The 21535-nt window shown below is 39.8% G+C and overlaps 1 protein-coding gene across 1 annotated transcript in view; it reads left to right on the forward strand.

Moving 5' to 3' along the window:
• LOC308105979 (H-2 class II histocompatibility antigen, E-S beta chain-like) overlaps nucleotides 1-21535 on the forward strand; it is a 487891-nt gene that overhangs the window by 390880 nt on the left and 75476 nt on the right. The window lies entirely within an intron of this gene.

Consider the following 21535-nt stretch of genomic DNA (forward strand, 5'->3'; position numbering starts at 1 on the left):
AAGGCAGAACCATACCGCCATGATAGCATTTTCTCCACATCCATACTACTGTACGTAAACGGTGAAATCCCCTGGGAAAGTGTAAAAACGGACCCCGTGACTGGGTCCATTTTTGCAGTTAGATTAACACTTCTTACTGTGTTGTGATTGTGGCGTCACAACATTCAGCACAGTGAAGTAAGTATGTACTCAAGTAGAGGTACATACAGTTTATTTGAGTACTGGTTGATACGTTATTTGACGTCTTTAGTTACTTGTTACTTTGCAGATTTAGATTAATAATAGAAAAAATACATGAACCAATATTAAGCCATATATACGGCTATTCAAAAATAACTTATCTCCAAGCTGACAATGCGTCACATCGTGACACATTGTGAGCTTGGAGATCTGCTCTTTTTTAAAGGTTTGACAACATTTTGAAAGTGTCACGATCCGTGGTCGTGGTGTCCTATTCGGTCTCCCTGTTGTTTACTCGTGGGCCATGTTTCTTAGTTATACCGTTTTACTTTGAAGTTGTGTTTCTTTCATTTTGAAGTATCGTCTTCCTTGTTTCTTATTTTTTAGTTAGGGTTTTACCAAAGGTGGTGGATATTTGGGAAGATATAGGCCACCCTAATTTTCGCCACTAGAGGCGAAATGGTACACTGGTGGCATACAGTACAAATAATCTCTTAAGTAGGTGCCGTCTGATGGCAGATCTCGCGAACATCCTATGTTTACTGTAGCTAGATCTCGCTAGAGTGTGTTGCTGGGACAGAAAAAGGCTGATAACAAAGTTGATTTCCTCCTAATTTGTCTCTATGAAAAAAGTGTCAGAATGTTGAGGAAATTGTGTGGCTTTGAGGCGATTGGGTCCAATATTCAGTGAGCATGGGGCTAAAGAATGGTTCAGAAGCTGTGTTCACGTTCACTCTCTCATTGGAATTAATAGACTCCAACCTGCTTCAGGTCTCCTAAAGAGGCAGCCACCTATACGTCACGCAGATACGGGAAGTAAACCGGAGATAGCATGTCTTGCTTTCCTATTTGTCTTGGGTTTTACTCGACACTTGCGTACCTTTATTTTGTAGTGACGTCCTAGTGAATCCTGTTTTCCTTTGTTACTGTTAACCTGTCCTGTCTCGCCAGTCCTGTCATCCCAATGTTAATGACCTATTGTGTTCACCTGTCACCAGTTACCTTGTGTGTATTTATACCACCTGTTCCCAGGGTTTTCTAGCCAGTTGTTCAGTTGCATTGTCCCTAGTACATTCCTAGTTATAGATTCTCCCAGTGTGTCCTTATTGTTTGAAGCTTCCTTGTATATTTCCTAGTGTTTGTTTTCTAATGCAGTGGTTCCCAAACAGTGGGTCGGGACCCATTTGTTGATCCCGGAAACAGTTTTATGTTGCAACTGGCAAGTAAAAAATATCCCCTTTTAGTCTGGGAGCCCCTTTTCAAATGAACCTACTGCATAACTGCTCTGCCTCCGGCCTGTCTATCACACACTTGGGGGTGCCTCGCACCGTGACAGAACAATTTTGAAACTAATTCTGAGACCATTCATAATGAGTACTTTTACTGAGTGACCTTTGTACTTTTACTCAAGTAACATTTTGAAGACTTTGTAACAAAGTATGTAGTGGTATTGCTACTTTCACTCCATCACTGCTTCTGCAGCATTTCGTCTGTATGTTAGTGTTTGTAATGTTGCCACATATGGTGAATTGGAGAAGTGACAGGGCTGTGACCATCTGATTGGCATTCACCAATGTGTGGGCGGGGGTTATATTGACTGAGGTGCCACTATTCATCCCTGGTATGCCAATCAAGCCCTCCTCCTCAATCTGCAATCTGCTTCACTCATTCCAATTACAGTGCCGCCTTTCAGCTGACATCTGTTAACTCAAAACGAGTGGCACACTATCAATGATGGAAGAAGTAGCAATAACAGAATACAAATTCTCTGTTACAAGTAAAAGGCCTGTATTCAAAATGTTACTTGAGAAAAAGTACAAAAGTATTGGCATCAAGTTATACTTACAGCTCCAACATAGTAGTATTGTCACCGCCAGGCCGAAAGGCATGGCGAGACTCGAGAGTATGTTTTACCCCCTGTCTGTCCGTCCGTCCGTCTGTGAACAGGTAATCTCCGGCACTGTTGGCCAGGCCGCTGCGAAACTGTGCACACACACTCCCTGAATGCCAAAGCCGAACCTCTGCCCCAATTTTTCAGATGGGCCTGTTATAGCGCCACCAGCAGGCCGCTTTTTGCAAAACACATTTTTTGACAGTACTCCTACAGATTTTGTCCACACATCCCACAAATCGGTACACAGTATCTCTATAGTCATTAAACCAAACAGGTCTTTAAAATGTTTCATATTCCATCCTTAATGGCTAAGATTGGCTTAGCCATTAGATTGCGGTGAATCTTTGCACACACATTCACACTATGTTGAGGAACAAATGACATTGGCCTGTTATAGCGCCACCAGGAGGCAGATCTTTGCAAAACATTTGTTTTAATATTACTCCTACAAATTTGGTCCAACTTTCATGCAAATCGGTACACATTATCTCCATAGTCAAGTGATCAACAAAGGTTGCGTCCGATTTTTCATATTCCATCCTGCTTGGCCAATTCCGAACATTGCTGGCCCTCAATAACCTACCTGACCTGGCGGAGACCTGTGCTCCGAGGAGCACTTTTTCTAGTTATTTTATATTTGTATATTAAAAAATAGCAGATCTACAAGCTCAATTTGTAGATCCTACAGTCAAAGTATAAAATAGAGCTTAAGCGGTTAAGGAACTGTACTGAATGTTTTGTATTAATAATCTAAAATCTGCAAAGTAACTAGTAACTAAAGCTGTCTAGTAGTTGCCGTGCAATATTTGCTTCTGAGATGTAGTGGCGTTGAAGTTTAAGTATCAAACACGGTAATAGGCCTATACTCAATAAAGCATTGAACGATGGTAAAGTAAAAGCTCGTCAAAATTGTAACCTACTTCAGTAAATGTACTTAGTTACTTTCCATCACTGAGTTTCTCTTCAAAGTGCCTAGAGAAAAACTAAACAAAAGAATGTAATATGGGTGTTAAGTACAGGCTGCCTCTGGTGATGAGGCGGCTGAGACGAATCTGAGATGGCAGCTGCCAATCTGAACAAAGGTTAAAGCTTTTAAAAGGTTGCATATTATGCTGCAACATCAAAAACAATCACAGAGGCAATGAGATTGCCCTGTTACATAAGCACATGATGATTATGCTGATGGCAAACAATTTGCATCCATGTGCTCGGCGCGCACGCAGGTACACACTGCTGGCAAGCACAAATGCTAGCCATTAAGCCACTTTGCACACACATCGCATACATAAACAGTTAACCATTATGCCCTCACGCTAAAAGTTATTTCTCCCTCCCTCTCTCTCTCTCTCTCTCTCTCTCTCTCTCTCTCTCTCTCTCTCTCTCTCTCTCTCTCACACACGCACACACACGCACACATGCAAACATGCACGCACATACACCTACACCTACACCTACACCTACACCTACACCTACACCTACACCTACACCTACATACACACGCACAGTCTCTCTTTCACTGTCTTTGTCTAGCTTTCTCTCTTTCTTTTTCTTTCTCTCTCTCTCTATATCACACACACATACTCACGCACGCGCGCATGCACGCACGCACGCACGCACGCACGCACGCACGCACGCACGCACGCACGCACGCACGCACGCACGCACGCACGCACGCACGCACGCACGCACGCACGCACGCACGCACGCACGCACGCACGCACGCACGCACGCACGCACGCACGCACGCACGCACGCACGCACGCACGCACGCACGCACGCACGCACGCACGCACGCACGCACACACACACACACACACACACACACACACACACACACACACACACACACACACACACACACACACACACACACACACACCATCATGGCACATAATGTAGCCACATTTCTGCAGAGACCGGCCTCCAGAGATGACTGTTCACGCCTTGTCTCCTAATCAGTGTAGCTTGATTGGCCCTAGATTGTGTTTGTTTGTCGACATCTTTACTTATTTATTGGTGTTCAGCATGCGATGGAGGTTGGCATGGAGCTCCCCGATGTAAATTATAAAGTCAATATTACATTTGCTCTGCCAGCTTCACCGCCATTGAGGCTTGGAGCCGTGCCTATAACCTCAGCCCCGGTATATAATAGGAGACAACCAAAATAACCAGCCGGCATAATCGGTGGTGGAAAGTAATTACATTTACTCAAGTAAGTAACTAAGTACATTTACTCAAGTACTGTACTTAAGTACAATGTGGAGGTACTTTTACTTGAGTTTGTCCATTCTTCGATAATGTATACTTCTACTCCTTTGCATCTCAGAGGAAAATATTGTACTTTTTACTCCACTACAATTATTTGAAATCTTTAGTTACAAGTTAGCTTGTAGATTTTGATATTGATCAATTAAGCCCTATTTTATACTTCATCTATTAAAAAATAGCTGATCTAAATCAATGCAGCTTCCTGTTTCTGCTATTTTCGAAAAAATTACTTTGGTACTATAAGTATATTGTTATGCCAATACTTTTGTAGAATAAACGTCTTTTACTTGTAACAGAGTATTTATTTTACATTGTGGTATTGCTACTTTTACTTACTACAGTAGGCCTAAGTATAAGATCTGAGTACTTGCTCCTACCGCTGTGCAGAATGCGAGGAGGAAGGCGATCACACTGTATCTCTCTATCAGTTTTGAAGTTAGGTTAGTGGTTCTTCTGGCCGTCGGCCAGCTGTGAACTTGAACAACACGGAGGTTGCAGCGTTCTCTCTCTCTCTGGGTACATTGTGAACCGTGGCCAGCTCCTTCAGCAAAGTGAGCTCAGTGAGGCGTTCCAACTTTTGCAAACAACTTCCCTGAGCGGGTGTCAGGCTCAGGCACAACATACAAATAATAATATCTTCTTTATCGGTGTGTTGTGTGTAGCTCCCCAAAAAGTTACACCAACTTGTGTGCAGCCGTATAGAGCTAAAGGTTGCCTCAGAACACTTTTGAACATAATGGTTCAGCGTAACTCAGGGGCGTCATTTGGAGTCCCAGGTGACGGCGATTGCCACCCCCTAAGGCTTAGGGGGTGGCAATTGCCGTCACCTGGGACTCCAAATGACTGAATGTGAGATTAAATGTGAACGCTTAGGGCCTAAGCGTTCACATTTAATCTCACATTCAGTGTTTTTTATGCATGGTTTCTCCAAACCGACCTGCTCATTTGAGCAGTTAGGGTTCAGTGTCTTGCTCAAGGACACTTGTAAAGTGGGGGATCCAGGGATCCAACCGGAAAACTTCTGATTCCCAAGCGGCTGCTCTATTATATAAAAAAAACCAAATCAAGATTATTCAACATTTTCCAAAATGTTTTGATATTTTCAGAGATTTTCAAAAAATAGCAGATGTACAAGCTTGCAGCGTGGCACGAAGTGACGTGCTGTGATCTTGTAGAGCTGCTATTTTGGAATAGCCAACTTATAAATGCTTTTTTTGGCTGGGGATCCCCTGGACTCTGGGGGTCTGGGGGTCTGAGACCCCCCAGGGGTTGCAGAACCACTTTTATGGACTGTCTTGTCTGCAACCACACATTTATGATCAACTTTCAACCGAAGTTTCAGATGTACAAGCTGTGAGCTTGTAATATTTTTTAAATAGCTTAATAACTATTTTTGCCTCCCTCTTGTTTCTTTCTGAAATGACGCATTAGTCAGTGGTAGTCAGTAGTATGTCGTATCTTTTAGGTGTTAGATTGATATATATTTTTTTAAATGATTGACAGCAGGTTTGACCTTACGCAGTCCAGTCTCAGTCAATGTTTTAAATTGGCTCGAGCCGTATCTCCCAAAAGTCTTATCAGTAATGAGATGGGATTTTCTTTTCTTTTTTCATTGGGTTATTGCTCTGGTATGCTGAATCACCCTCGCAAGTCAGGTTGCAGGGATTCTCATCTTTGCTCTGTACTTGAACAGAAGCATTTGACGGTTTTCTGTTTGCTGGGAACGTAAAAGTACACAGAAACCCCATTAGCAGAGGCTGCTGATACTAGCAATCCGTAAGATTTGTGTCTGTTGTCCCACTCTCCAGACGGAGAGTTAGCTAATTGCAACAACTATTCACGGGGTTACAGCCGTCATTTGCATCATTTCATGTCATTTCATCACATGGCATATCGCCTCATGTCAACACGTCATTTTCATATCGCAGTCTTTGTAATCGCGCCACACGTCAGTTCTGGAGAAACACTGCTATGGTCCCACACTTTTACTCTTTCCACAGCAGTTAAATGTTTGCGTGTACTCCAATCCGTCTTCTAAATAACAAAGCGCCTACAGCTTAAGTGCACCATCTCGGGGGGAAGACCCTGTGATTTATTTAATTAACGTAACGCCCAAAACACACCTGTGACTAATTCAGAGGCTTAATACAGCCCCTTAGTGCCGTGCGCCGACCTCAGTGCCCAGCTAACACGTTGTATAACTAGCAAAATTGGGTGAGTACTTTTTCCACCACTGCCGACGTGTTTTATACCGTACGCCGCATCGTCTAAGTAGGGTCCTAAATGTCTCACTGGGAGAGTAGGGACACCACCTCCAACCACTGCAGATGTGCTAAATTATATAACATTCATGTACAGATTGGTTGAAATAACCTTTTATTCATTCAAATGAGTCCAGGATTGTAGCTTTAAACCCCATTGCCCCCCCCAACCCCACGCCCTGTGACTCTGTGTGCTTACTGTAGAGGAAGGCCATTAAAGCGCCTGCTGGGAGGCTGTGCCCATACAGACCTGTCCCTGCGACTCAGCATGAAGCAGACACAGAAATATTTCCAAAGCCTGCAGGGAGCCCTAAAACCTCACCAAAATTGCCCTCTATTTTGGCTCAAATTGTACATCCATCTCATACGGGGGAAGAGGGAGGGTTGAGTAGGTGGAAAGCAACCCACCGCTCTCCCAGGGTGTTTAAACTAAATTTAACATACTTCCAACCTCCGTCTAACGGGGCAGAGCCGGGCCCCTCATTGTTGCCGTGCCCTTTCCCTCTCGGAGCGCCGTGGCGTTTGCCTTTATCACACAAATTGCAGTGTTGCGCTGGGACTTCCATGTCAGGCCGGAGCAGTAAAAATGAACACTCATGCAGCCCCGCTTTGGCAGACAACCAACTACCAGGAGCTTTGGCCCGCAGTCCTGTCTGCCTGATGAGTCACTACAGCTGCCATGTTGCAGGACTGTCAAGCTCGGGCTGGGCCACTGGAGGCGGTGGATGGGAGAGAATGTGATGATGAAGCGGCCCTGCGTTGCTCCGCGGCGGCTTCACCTTTAAAGGAGATGTTCTGTTAACGTTTGGCCCGGAAACAAGAGCATACTGTATGGGTCCTCCTGTGGGCTAAAGCACTGGTTCTCAACCTGTAAGGACTTTTAATCAGTGGTGGAAGTATCAATACTGCAATGTAGAAAAGTACCAGTATCCAAAATTTACTTGAGTAAAAGTACAAAAGTATTGGCATCAAAATATACTTAAGTGCTAAAAGTAAAAGTACTCATTGTGTACAATGTCCCAGTTTCCAAATGTATAAAATCATTTGAAAATAACAGATCTACAAGCTCAAATGCGTTGCATCGCGACGCATTGTGAGCTTGTAGATCGGCTAATTTCTTGTAGATCGGCTAATTTCAAATGGCCAAAATGTACTGTAAAAAGGATGGGTATACTGGAGGAGGAGCTGTGATGTGAACTGGTTCTTCCATTATTTAGTTGGGGTGGGTGTACTGGTGGTTGGTGGAGATGCTGGCATGTGAACTGGTTCTTCCAGTAATTCTGTCTCATCTTCATTATCATATCATTCCTGTACTACAGCAGCTGTTTGTCTCATTCTGTAAGAATCCATTCTGACTCTCTCTACATCCTCAGGTTGCTATAGTGTTCCCCGAACACCTATACATTCCAATGCAGTTCTCTACCCCCGTGTGAGCTCCAACCAGCTTTTAGTCATACAGATAAGAGGCGAGGCGAAGCTTTGAACCATTCCTAAAACATTCCAGTGCATTCTTCCCCACATTTCTGACTATGAATGGATATGATCCACAATCCCAAGTCTGTTCCTTTCTACTTCTTTTATCTCTGTCCTCTCACGTGACTAACATGTCCATGTTCATCAACACATTTAAAACACGCTTTAAGTGCTGAACTACAGTACACACCATTACCGAATGGGTAAGAATCAATGGTGGAAAAAGTATTACTAAGGTTTTGTTTTACTTAAGTAAAAGTATCAATACTGCAAGTAAAAGTCTGGAATTCAAAGTTTACTTGAGTAAAAGTACAAAAGTATTGGTATCAAAATGTACTTAGAGTACAAAAGTAGAAAGTACTCATTATGCAGAATGTGCCATTTCACAAGTTTTCAAATGTATAAAATGTATAACAATCTTTTGAAAATAGCAGATCTACAAGCTCACAATGCGTCACATCGCGACGCATTGTGAGCTTTTAGATCGTCTATTTTCAAATGGCTGAAATGTATAGGGTTGATAATGGAGTTAAAACTATGTGTTTTGTGAACCAGATTGATATGATCTAGAGATAACCAGTCAAATGAATATAGTGGTGTCCTTTTGGGCCTATACTTCAGTCTTGTTAAACGTGCTTTTTGTAAGTCTCTCTCTCTCTCCAAGGCCAAACCGGCTGCAAGCTTTGTCGTTGCTATCTGGTGCCGGCTCCATATGTTTCCAATCAGTAAAACATGTCTTGGTCAACGCTTTGTGATTAACTGTCAAATGATGTGTTTAATGTCCTAATGACCTGTATCTCTGTATGATGACCTATATCTCTGCATGACCTGACATTGTCACTAATTCCCTTTGTCAGCTGTCATCCTATCACAGATAACCTGGCACATGTCCTATGATATCGAAAGAATAACTTGGTTATGGAACCGAGAATTGTACACAAGGACGCCATAAGATGAACAACAACTTATTGTGATAACATCATGACGTCTGAGGGTTCTAAACCAATCATTAGGATACACCTATGTCTGATGCCATTGAAGTCCAACTGTGTATAAATACTATTGTTTGTTATTGTAATATCAGTGTGATTTTTGTATTCTTGTCTGTAACTTGTACTGCCTCGTGTACACGCTCAGCAATACAGACTGATCGATTATTTTGACATACCGGTGTCTGACTCTCATTTCTTTGGGTGTTGACTGGACAGGTGTTGGGGGGTCTTAGAGCACTCCATCTAAATATTTTAGATGGAATCTTTTCCATCTAAATCTTCGGGTTTTAAGAAATTCAACTCCATCAGTCGAAGTGGTTAATGTACGTTTTGTAATAATAATCTAAATCTACAAAGTAACTAGTAACTAGAGTTTTCAAATAATTGTAGTGGAGTAAAAGTACAATAGTTGCCTCTTAGATGCAGCTGAGTAGAAGTAAAAATAATTATTGAAAATACTCCAGTAAAGTACAAATACCTCAAAATTGTACTTAAGTACAGTGCTTAATTAGTTACTTTCCAAAACTGGTGAGAATAAATAAATTGACCTTGAACCAAGAGTATTGTTTTTGTTTTTGGCAGGATGCTGTTTGTAAAAACCTCAGAGCTGAGTGTATGTGAGACCAGTGGAGCAGGTAACCAAAACATTGCGTTTCAAATAAAAACAACCTTTTGCTTTTGTCTGGTATAATATAGATTTTCAGTATTACAGAGCATCATTATTTCTATAACAATTGATTGCTTTTTCAAAATACACAACAACACATACAGTATGCATGGGATTTCCTCATAACAAGGGGACTGCATGAAGAACAAAGATTGGTGAACCTTTCAAACCAATACATATTTGATCTTTTGAGGTATAATTTCTTATTGTTTTACTTATATATTCATGAAATCTGAGTATATAAAACATGTGTTATTCTTCTACAGTATACGTGTATGTTTTGTTGAGTTGTACTATTTCTGTGTCTTATTGTCCATATTGAAGTAATTATTTTGTGGACCCCAGGAAGATTTGGGACCACTATCTGAAAGCTAGGGAATCTGGAAAAAGAGTTAAAGTAATACTACTACTTCAATAAAACTAAAGTTAAATTGTATATCTTTTGTGAGTGGCAAATGTTTCACAACACCCACTCCATGAATTTCACCCCCGAAAGCCTTTTATTTATATATTTTCTATTGAACGCTGTCAGGGGCGCCTTTCCCGCGAAAATGACGTCATCTGGCCGGAAAACGGAAGCGGAAATGCACCGGTTTCCTGTTTGGCCAGGAACTACCGCACCGGTTTCCTGTTTGGCCAGGAACTACCGCTAAAAAACAACAGCAAAAGAAAACATAGCTTACGGTAACTAAAGCTTAAGAGAAAGCTAAGAGAAACGATCCACAGATCGTATAAAACAATTAAAAGAACGCTTTTTGAAACGCTTCCGTCTTCCGGTGAAAACAAATGGAATTCTGGGTAACAGAGGAATAAACGAACGGCCTGCAGTGACGGTAATGACCAGCAGAGGCTGCTAAAAATCGCTATTTGTGGACCTGCATTGTATAACTTTAAGTTATGTTGTTATAGACTTATGTATTATATATATTGATTATCTGATAATTGGCCCTCAATATGCCATAATAGTAAGGAAGGCCCTGCACTACTAGGCTAACTAGTAGAGGTACAGTGACACAGCAAAACAGTATGAAGTGGAGACATTGGTCAGTCTGAACTTTCACCTTCTGAGCAAGCTAATGTAATATCATACCTGGAGTTGTGAAAGACTCATTGCAAAATACACGGACCACCACAGTAATAAGAACCTAAACACACGAGTGAAGATGCATGAATGGTGAGACAGCACCTTAGGATATCCCAGCCTAAAGTCAACAGGTTACTTATAGACAAGAACTGGCAAATGTAAGACAGGGGTTCCCGGTTTGACCAGTCAATGTGACATGGACTTGGAAAGGTCAAAGCTCTCAGATGGGTAAATTGTTCTACGAATAACGTTAATGAATGTGCTTGGATTACACTGTGACGACATTCATCTCATGTATAAAGACACCCTGAATCTTGTAAAATGCTAGGCAGACCTGCAGCAGTCTGCTTCAGCTTGTGTTATTGGCTTATGTATGGCTGACTATTTAAATAAACTAATATGTGATTATAACTCGTCGTTGTCTGTCAATAACTTTGATTAATACGTTAACAATGTATTATGTGTTACACAAAATACACTTCTACACTTCAGAAAGAATCTAAGACTTAAGATCAAAGTATTAATTTGAACCATTGTTGTTTCAGGTTTGTTTTATGGCAGAACCTGTGGTAATGGAGTGATTTTACATTTCATCCAAAGTGTTTTTATTTGGTGTCCAGGAAAGAGAACAAAGTTCATGGGCTGTTCACTGTTGTCAGTTTGAAAATGTCCATAGAGGCACAAATGAGAACCAGTGGCTGTATGCAGTTCCATCCATCCATCCATCATCATCTACTTGCGTTTGTTGGACAATCCCAAACTTCCCTTTCCCCCGGGACACATCTGGTCCTTGGTGTGCCTCCTGGCCTCTTCCCAGCTGGACGCGCCCCAAGCATGTCAGTTATTCACAGTGAAATGGGAGGGGTTGACCTGTAAGTGTCTGGTTGGAGAGACAGGTGGCTGGAGAAGACTTCACCCACAGGAGAGGTGATCAGATCAGACTGACAGGTCATTGCAGCAACCATCACAAAGGTAAGACAACCACAATAACCTCTGTTTTCACTTTGTTCTTTACCTTTACATGTCTGGATTTCTGCATCCCCTGAACAATGTCAGACCTCCGGCTGTGACCACTGTCGACTAAGTATTGTTAACAAATGCATCATTTTATCCTGCCCTGTTACATTGATCAGGATTACGTTCATTGTTACTCCTCAGATGCACAATGAGTCTGACATACTTTTGAAAACCATACAGTTTGTCAGTGGTTCTCAAACTTTTTAGCTCAAGACCCAAAAGTTATATTAGACGTTTACCCGGGACCCAAACTATAGTGCAAAATAGCAGATATACAAGCTCCCAACGCCTCGCTTCGCACCGCGTTGTGAGCTTGTTGATCTGCTATTTTCACCACTTCTTAAAATTTAAAAAGTATTTCATTTTATTCATGACATACTTTTGAAAAATGTTGGAATCGTTTTTAATGTATGATTTTTTATTTTTTGTTATTTTTGTTTAAACTATATTTTGAAACAATACTTTTTGAAACAATATATACATATATATATGTTTTTTAAATGTAGGAAACGGAAAAGCCGACCCTACAAAATTGGTCCGCGACCCAAATATGGGTCCTGACCCACCGTTTGGGAAACAGTGCTGTATATCATATTAATTTGCCTGCAGATATCAGTCTAATGAACTGAATGTTGAATGAAGTGAGTTATAACATTTTAACTTTTTCTCTGTTTCTGTTGTGTCATCTTCCTCCATACTTCCTTTGACCTTTTCTTTCCATGCATATAGAGGTATAAAAATGATCCTGACAATGGTTCTGGCTGTACTGATCTATAAATGGATCTGTGCACCAGGGCCAGCGCTGTGTCACTTCTTCGGTGACGATGATCATGATGATGACTCAGCAGAAGAGAGGACGATAGCACGAGTCCTAAAGAAGAGGACTCGGACCGGAAAGACTCAGTACCCACTGACACTGACTCTGATGCATAGATGCTGTCAACAGTTTTAAAGCAGTATATTGACCAGTGGTGGAACAAAGTATTCAAATGTTTTACTTAAGTAAAAGTATCAATACTGCAATGTAGAGATACTCTGTTACAAGTAAAAAGTCCGGAATTCAAAATGTACTAAAAAGTGCAAAAGCATTGGTGTCAAAATGTACTTAAAGTACCAAAAGTATAAAGTACTCATTATGCAGAATGTCCCATTTCACAAGTTTTCAAATGTATACAAATCTTTTGAAAATAGCAGATCTACAAGCTCACAGTGTGTCGCATCGCGACACAATGTGAGCTTGTATATCTGCTATTTTCAAATGGCCGAAATGTATATAGGGTTGAAGTGGTTAATGTATGTTTTGTAATAATAATCAAAATACTATGTAACTAGTAACTAAGTTTTCAAATAATTGTAGCGGTGTAAAAGTATAATATTTGCCTCTGAGATGTAGTGTAGTAGAAGTAAAAGTACTGACATTTGGAAATGCTCAAGTAAAGTAAAATCACACCCTGTGTGAAGTGGGCGGTGTCTTGCTAGCTAATCACAATACTGAATGGAGTCAACCAATCATGTACAAAAGATAAATACATTTATTGAAACACTCTTTATGATGGACGAAAGCATAACTTGAAAAAAACAAATATTTGTTTTTTTTCAAGTTATGGTTGCTTATATAGGGCTATGCACATGTGTCATGTGACACTGGCCAATCACAGTCCTGAATAGACTGTGATTGGCCAATCACAGCGCAGGATAATTCTACAAATTTCCTGGGCCCAGATCACAGCGCAGGAAAATGTACATTTTTCCAAATCTCACTTATAGGGGCGGTTTCACCGCCCAAAAATACCTCAAATTCTGGAGATAACTGCAATTTCCCCATGTTTCCCAGTTTCCCACACTGTTTTCCTATGGTTAAAGTGTAAATTAGCATTTTCTATTGTTTTTAATTAACCAAATGTCTAAAATAACATTTTACAGCTATGGAAATATAAACTCATCTGATCAATGTAATGCAAGCATCACCTAAATATGAATATTATGACATTTACTGCAAGTATACCACTTTACCTGTATTCACCATGTTTACATCATGAGTTAAAGCTGTATTTTGTAACTTTGTTTGTGAATAAAATGTTATTTTGACCAATCTGAATGGTAGAGTATGTTAATACAACATAACTTAATATACAATATGGTTGTATTTCGTCTCCCTGCTCTTCTGTTGAGACATTTAGATCCTGTGTCTGGTTTTACACGACCTTTGACACAATCCTGTTTCTCACTGTCGAAATTGAAACTGTTCATTACAAATTACAAAAGGAAAAGGGACAACTGAGATAAAAAGTATGGAGTGTATAGGACAAGTTATACACAAATAGGCATCCATTACAGGACAATACAATTAGAACTAGATTTTTAAGGACAACAATTGTTTTTAAGACTGTCATAGTATCATACAGAGCATCTCAAGTGTAACTCAAGAGGGCAAGTGATATTTTTTGGTTACCATTGTTTTAATATTCCAATAGTAATTACAGCTATAGGGTGTTTGTTCTGTATAGTATTGTTTAAAGATCTGGAAAGACATGGAGACCTCTGTAACTGAACAAACACTATAGCAATTAGTAACATCAGAATATAGAGCTATTTAGCACTTACATTTAACAAAGAAATATCACTTACCCTACCTTCAATGTACAAATAGATAATAAATTGTTTTTCACTTTTAACAGTACAGTATAAGCATGAAACATATAACTGCGAGAACAATGCCTCAAAATTAGAACAATACCTTATTAAAGCAAAATTAACACTTTATCTGATGTGCTAAAGGAATGAGTTCTGACTATGTTAAATTGGAAACAGCCAGAAAGCCCAATAAAACGTGTTAAAGCTAAATCTTAGAAACAAATACTGATTGCTCAGAAAATTCAGCTGTGGCGACACATACGCAGGTGAACTGGTTCTTCCATTATTTAGTTTGGGTGTGTGTACTGGTTGGTGGAGATGCTGGTATGTGAACTGGTTCACATACCATACTGTCTCTTTCTGTAAGAATCTGACTCCCTCTACATCCTCAGGTTGCTAGTGTTTCCTGAACACCTATACATTCCAATGCAGTTCTCTACCCCCCCCCCCCCCCCCCCCGTGTGAGATCCAACCAGCTTTTAGTCATACAGATAAGAGGCGAGGCGAAGCTTTGAGCCATTCCTAAAACATTCCAGTGCATTCTTCTCCACATTTCTGACTACGAATGGATATATGATCCACAATCACAAGTCTGTTCCTTTCTACTTCTTTTATCTCTTTCCTCTCACGTGGCTAACATGTCCAGTTCTTCAACACGTTTAAAACACACACTATTACTGAATGGGTGAAAATAAACAAGTTAACATGGAATCATGGAGTCAAAAACCAAGAGTTTTGTTTTTGGTAGCTGGAAAATGCTCGCAAAGACCTAAGAGCTGAGACCAGTGGAGCAGGTTACAAAGACCAAATAATAATACTACATGACGACCGAGATAAACACATGGAAGCCACACAATCATTGCAACCCATCGTGTTTCCTATTGTTGTATTGCAAGCTGTGTTGACGGTGTGATTTATTTATAGACGGCCTCTTTGAAAACATCACTAGAGGCATATGATTGATACCTGACGACAAGGGGTATTTCTTGCTGGGTAAGTGTCCTGATTTATTCAGCTCTTCACAGTAAATGGGAGGAGTTGACCTTTATAAATGAGGCGCTGGACACCCCATCCATAGGAGAGTTGATTAGACTGACAGGTACAGAAGCAACCATCATACAGGTAAGACAACCAGAATGGTTACTCCGTGATTTGCTTTCATGGCTGCCACTAAGAATTAGATTGGATCAAAACAAATTAAACCATATCAGGACTGTTGCAATGTATCGTCTCTATGTTGTTGTTCATTTCAGTTCTCTCTTCTTTTAAACAAAACTAAGCTGTGTTCTTGGATACCTGGATTAATACATCCTTCAATGAATGTGGCATATTTTGACATAGATGGTTTGCCTACTGGATAGTTATATAAGTGTTAGTAAACAGGGTAGGAATATGGTTGCCAAGTCTTGTTTTTTACCAGCTTAGAAACATTTCTAAAATTAAAACCTTTTTAACTTCAGCTCATCTTTATATTCTCTCATCTGCATGAATGAAACTTCTTACATTCAGGCCTCACTAACAAAAACCTCCTCCTCCCATATAAGCCCATTCAACTTCAAACTCCATTTGAACCATGTTAGACTTATTGAAAACACACGTCCCTGATTCTAGTGACTGATGTTGTCCTTCTAATGTGTGTTTTTCTTTTCTAGAAATGTTTTAATTTATATTATTTTATCATTCTACCGTATTCTTTTTTTCTTTCATTTTCAAGAGTTGAAGATGAAGCGGACGTTGGTGTTCTGCTCCCTGGCGTTGGTTCTACTGCTCCATTATCATACATGTATCTGTACTGCAGCATCATTGGAGTTGGAGCGCTGTTTTTCCTTCTCATTTGGTCTGGGTTCCCAGATTGGGAATTGTGGAGACCGATAGATTTGACAAGACCAAGTTGAAGAAGACGCAAGACAAAAACGTCTTGCCCACCAAAGAAGTCATTGAACAGGAGACGGCATGAAGACCTCCTCTATGCACTGTACAGTCCAGGAGCATTGCCCTTTTTTTGGCGACGGCAGAACAATGTTTTTAAGCAAGAGAGTCAGTGGAGGCAGAAGCATCATGACTTGACCTCCAACGACGATGGGAAATCGTTCTATGTAAAAAGAAAATAATCCTGATGACACAAACTTAGTTAAAAAAATGCTTCTGAGTTAAATTTGGCACAAGCTGTCAAAAGAAGATTATGTCTGTACCTGTATTCACCATGTTTACATAATGATTTAAAGCTATATTATGTAACTTTGTTTGTGAATAAAATGTTATTTTGACCAATCTGTATCATGGTAGAGTATGTTAATATAAATTCCATTTCAATTACATCTTTATTTCAGACTCAAGGTCCATATCACATACCACATGACAAAATACACAACCAATAAACCAATACAAAACAAAACGAAGGATGAAAAACATCAAATCAGTCCAACCTAGAGCCAGCCCACATAATATGCTCACAGTGTGTAGAGGCTGTTGCGCCAATTTCTCCAAATCATGGAAGAGAACAGATTAGAACTCTTCACAGGGTTGATTAAAATCCCAATAACACAGTTGTCAGACTCTTCTAAACGACACATGAATTTGTACATTATACATTTCTTAAAAGTACAACATAATTATACAATATGGTTGTATTTGGTCTCCCTGCTCTTCTATTGAGACATTTAGATCCTGTGTCTGGTTTTACACAACCTTTGACACAATCCTGTTTCTCACTGTAGAAATTGAAACTTTTTCATTTTAAGTTATTTACAAAAGGTTAAGGAACAGCTGAGATAATAAAAAAGTGGATCGTATGGGACAAGTTATGCACAAATAAGCATCCATTACAGTACAATATAACTAGAATGGGATTTTTAAGGACAACAATTGTTTTTCCGAAGGGTAGCGAAAAGTACTTCCCCCATCTGTGTAGGGACATTGCGTGAGGGTGTTGCTTGCCAAAAAATACAATTTTACAAGCAAACAACGCCTCACAGAGCAAACGGATTGTTAGCTTATAGATCTGTTATTTTTGCCAAACATGAAACCTTAACTGTACAATGGCCTATGAATAAAGCTTGATATGTTTTTTTGTTATAAGGTTAAAGCTTTATATTCTGATAGTAATTATTGCTATAGGGTGTTTGTTCAGTAACAGGGGGTCTCCCCATCTCTCCAGCTCTTTAATTAACGGAAAATACATTTTCAGTTGGGTTGCAAATTTCAGGCAATCAGGAGAAAGTAGGTCTAAGTTTTATAGTGTTCCAGTTCCAATTTTGCCTGCTCATCACTTCCACATTCACTTGTTTACCCTGTATCCTGTGTGAGTTCTCTCTTCTGATTGGACCAAATTGGTATCCTGACCTGAAACTGCATTTTCTTTTGTCTAAAGATCTGGAGAGACATGGAGACCTCTGTAACTGAACAAACACTATAGCAATGATAGAGCTATTTAACACTTACATTTAACAAAGAAATATTACCCCACCTTCCAGTGTTCCAATTAATTTTAATTGTTTTTCACTTTTAACAGTATAAGCATGAAACATACAACAGTGAGAACAATGCCTCACAGTTAGAACAATGCCTTATTAAAGCAAAATAACACTTTGAGAGAGGTTTGCGTTGTGTAGTTAACGTGCCATGATGTAACTCCAAATACATAATGGTAAGTGCCCCACTTTTTAAGTGTTAGCCTTTATCTGATGTGCTAAAGGAATGAGTTCTGACTATGTTTAATTAGTAACAGCCAGAAAGCCCAATAAAATGTGTTGAAGCTAAATCTTAGAAATGAATACTGATTGTCCAGAAAATTCAGCTGTGGCGAATATGGCGATACATATTAACTGGTTCTTCCATGGTTTAGTTGGTGTGTGTGGACTGGTTGGTGGAGATGCTGGTATGTGAACTGGTTCTTCCAGTAATTCTGTCTCATCTTCATTATCATCATTCCTGTACTACAGCAGGTGTCTGTCTCTTTCTGTAAGAATCTGACTTTCTCTACATCCTCAAGTTGCTACTGAGTGTTCCCTAAATCAAGGGTTCCCTAAATCCATTCTTACTCTCTCTCCTCAGGGTGTTATAGGGACCTTAGGACTGAGACCAGTGGAGCAGGTTACAAAGACCAAATAATAATACTACATGACGACCGAGATCCACGTGAAAGCCACTATTGCAACCCATCGTGTTTCAGTATTGTCGTATTGCAAGCTGTGTTGACGGTGTGATTTATTTATAGACGATCACTTTGAAAACATCAGGCACATGATTGATAAGACAACAAGTGGCATTTCTTGCTGGATAAGTGTCCTGATTTATGCAGCTCTTCACAGTAAATGGGAGGAGTTGACCTTTATACGGCAGGTCAACTATATATAGGCACTGGACACTTCATCCGTAGGAGAGGTGATCAGACTGACAGGTACAGAAGCAACCATCACACAGGTAAGACAACCAAAATGGTCACTCCGTTCTTTGCTTTCATGGCTGCCACTAAGAATTAGATTGTATCAAAACTAATGAAACTATCAGGACTCAAAATATTTGTTTTATATTAAATGGTAATGAATAATAAGTCATTGCATTTGGCCCATCCTCTGGTCTTCAGTACATCATTAATTCAAGAAAATCAGTTTTAGTAAACAGGGTAATATGGTTGTCAAGTCTTGTTTTTACGTGCTCAGAAACATTTCTAAAATTACCTTTTTAACTGCAGCTGATCTTTATATACTTGTATGAATGAAATCTACATGAATGAAACTTCTTACATCCAGGCCTCACTAACAAAAACCTTTCACAACTAGTAGAACCAGAAGAGCACATCAGTTTTTAGTGATCACTTTTAAAGCATTTAAAGGTTTGTCTGTTGCCTTGCTCATATACAATTTGTTTCACTTGAACACGGACTGCCTTGGGTTTCTTCTTCTTTTTTTCTCCTTTTCTCTTCCTACATCTAAACTTCAATGTAAAATTGTGTGTTAAAGGGGTATTGCACATTAAACCACATCTACTCAGTCTTTTGTGTGCAACCCCTATAGACTTTAAGTTGCTTGCTAATTAGATATTGACACATCCTCCTCCTAAATAAGCCCATTCAACTTCAAACTCCATTTTAATCATGTAAGACTTATTGAAAACACACGTCCATGATTCTGGTGACTGATGTTGTCCTTCTAATGTGTGAGGGGGACGTTTTTTGTTTTCTATATATATAAAAAAATATATAAAAAAGATGGACAGTATCGGTCACCAGTACTATGGACATGCCTCAAATTTGTAATATGCATATCTCCTGTCGTTCCTATAATATCCTGTATATATTTTTCTATTTATAAAAATTGAAATAGAGATGAAAAAGAAAAATCTAATTTTAGATCCATGGCTTTAGGGTAAAACATCCGTGGATTCAGCCACGTACAGTAAGCCACCCTAGCTCCGCCCTTGAGCCTAACGTGCTTGTTAAAACCATATATTGTATGTGACATCATATCTGTTGAATGACAGCAGTAACATTTCTCTCTCTCTGTTTCTGTTCTTTCATGTAAAAGCGTTGAACATGAAGCTGAGGTTGGTGTTCTGGTCCCTGACGTTTGTTCTACTGGTCCATACATTAATTCGTTTTGCGATAACTATTATGGGCTTTCTCCCTGGACATGATAGACTCCACTAGGTAGTCGAGAATAAAAGTACAATATTTTCCTCTGAGATGTAGTGGGGTAGATGTAAAAGTATTGAAAATTGAATACTGAAGAAAGTAAAATACCTCAAAGTTGTACTTAAGTACAGTACTTGAGTACATGTACTTAGTTACTGGCTGGCACGGTAAAAAAAGAAAAGAAAAACAGGGTTCAAGAGAAACCATGGCTTTTCCCTGACAAAAGGTTGGACATAATATAAAGTACTGAGGGCTAAAAATATTTTTCAACTAAATAGCAATGAATAATAAGTCATTGTATTTGGCCCATCCTCTAGTCTTCAGTAAACCTTGGTAGTTTGGCTTCTAATGTAAAGTCTACTGGATAGTTATATCAGTTTTAGTAAACAGGGTAATACGGTTTTCAAGTCTTGATTTTACCAGCTTCGAAACATTTCTAACATTAAGACCTTTTTAACTTCAGCTCATCTTTATATTCTCTCATCTGCATGAATGAAACTTCTTACATCCAGGCCTCACTAACAAAAACCTTTTCTGAATACAACTATAGTACAGAACACAGCACCCAGATTAAATTAGAACCAGAAGAGCACATTTATTTTATTTTATTTATATTTTAATATATATATGTATATTTATTTAAAACAAATAAGGAAAGTATGAGTTACCAGTACCATAGACATGCCTCACATTTGTAATATGCATATATCCTGTTGTTCTTAATATCATGTACATATTTTTCTATTCATACAAAACAAAATAGAGATGAAAAATAAAAATCTATAGTCTATAACGTGCTTGTAAAAACATAATATTGTATTTGTTTGCGTGTGATATCAGTCTAATGAAGTGACGGTTGGTAAAGCAGTAACATTTCTCTTTCTCTGTTTCTGTTCTTTCATGTAAAGAAAGAAGAAGATGAAGAATATGAAGCTGGCGTTGGTGTTCTGCTCCCTGGCGTTGGTCCTACTGGTCTATTCATGTATCTCTGCTGCAGCACCAATGCCTGAAAAAGAGTCAACAGAGGCAGAAGGGCCACTGGATGAAGACGCAGCATATGAGGCAGAAGAGCCACTGGATGAAGACGCAGCATACGAGGCAGAAGAGCTACGGGATGCAGAAGTAATGGATTCAACAGAGTCAGTGGCGTCAGAGGCAGAGGATTCAACAGAGTCAGTGGCGTCAGAAGCAGCATATGAGGCAGAAGAGTCTCTGGGTTCACAAGCAGCATTTGAGGCAGCAGTGCTACTGGTTGCAGGAGCAATGGATTCAAGCGAGTCAGTGGAGGCAGCAGAGCCAGGGGCTGATCCTGACTATTATTCCGATGACACTATACTGGTCTCCGACGATAGTGTTGAGCTGTAACGGCTAACCAGGGCCGGATTAGCACTATGTGGTGCCCCAGGGCGACCTCAAGTTGAGGTGCCCCCCGC

This window comes from Gymnoscopelus braueri (genome assembly GCF_963280865.1).
Source record: "Gymnoscopelus braueri genome assembly, chromosome: 18".
Classification (NCBI taxonomy): Eukaryota; Metazoa; Chordata; class Actinopteri; order Myctophiformes; family Myctophidae; genus Gymnoscopelus; species Gymnoscopelus braueri.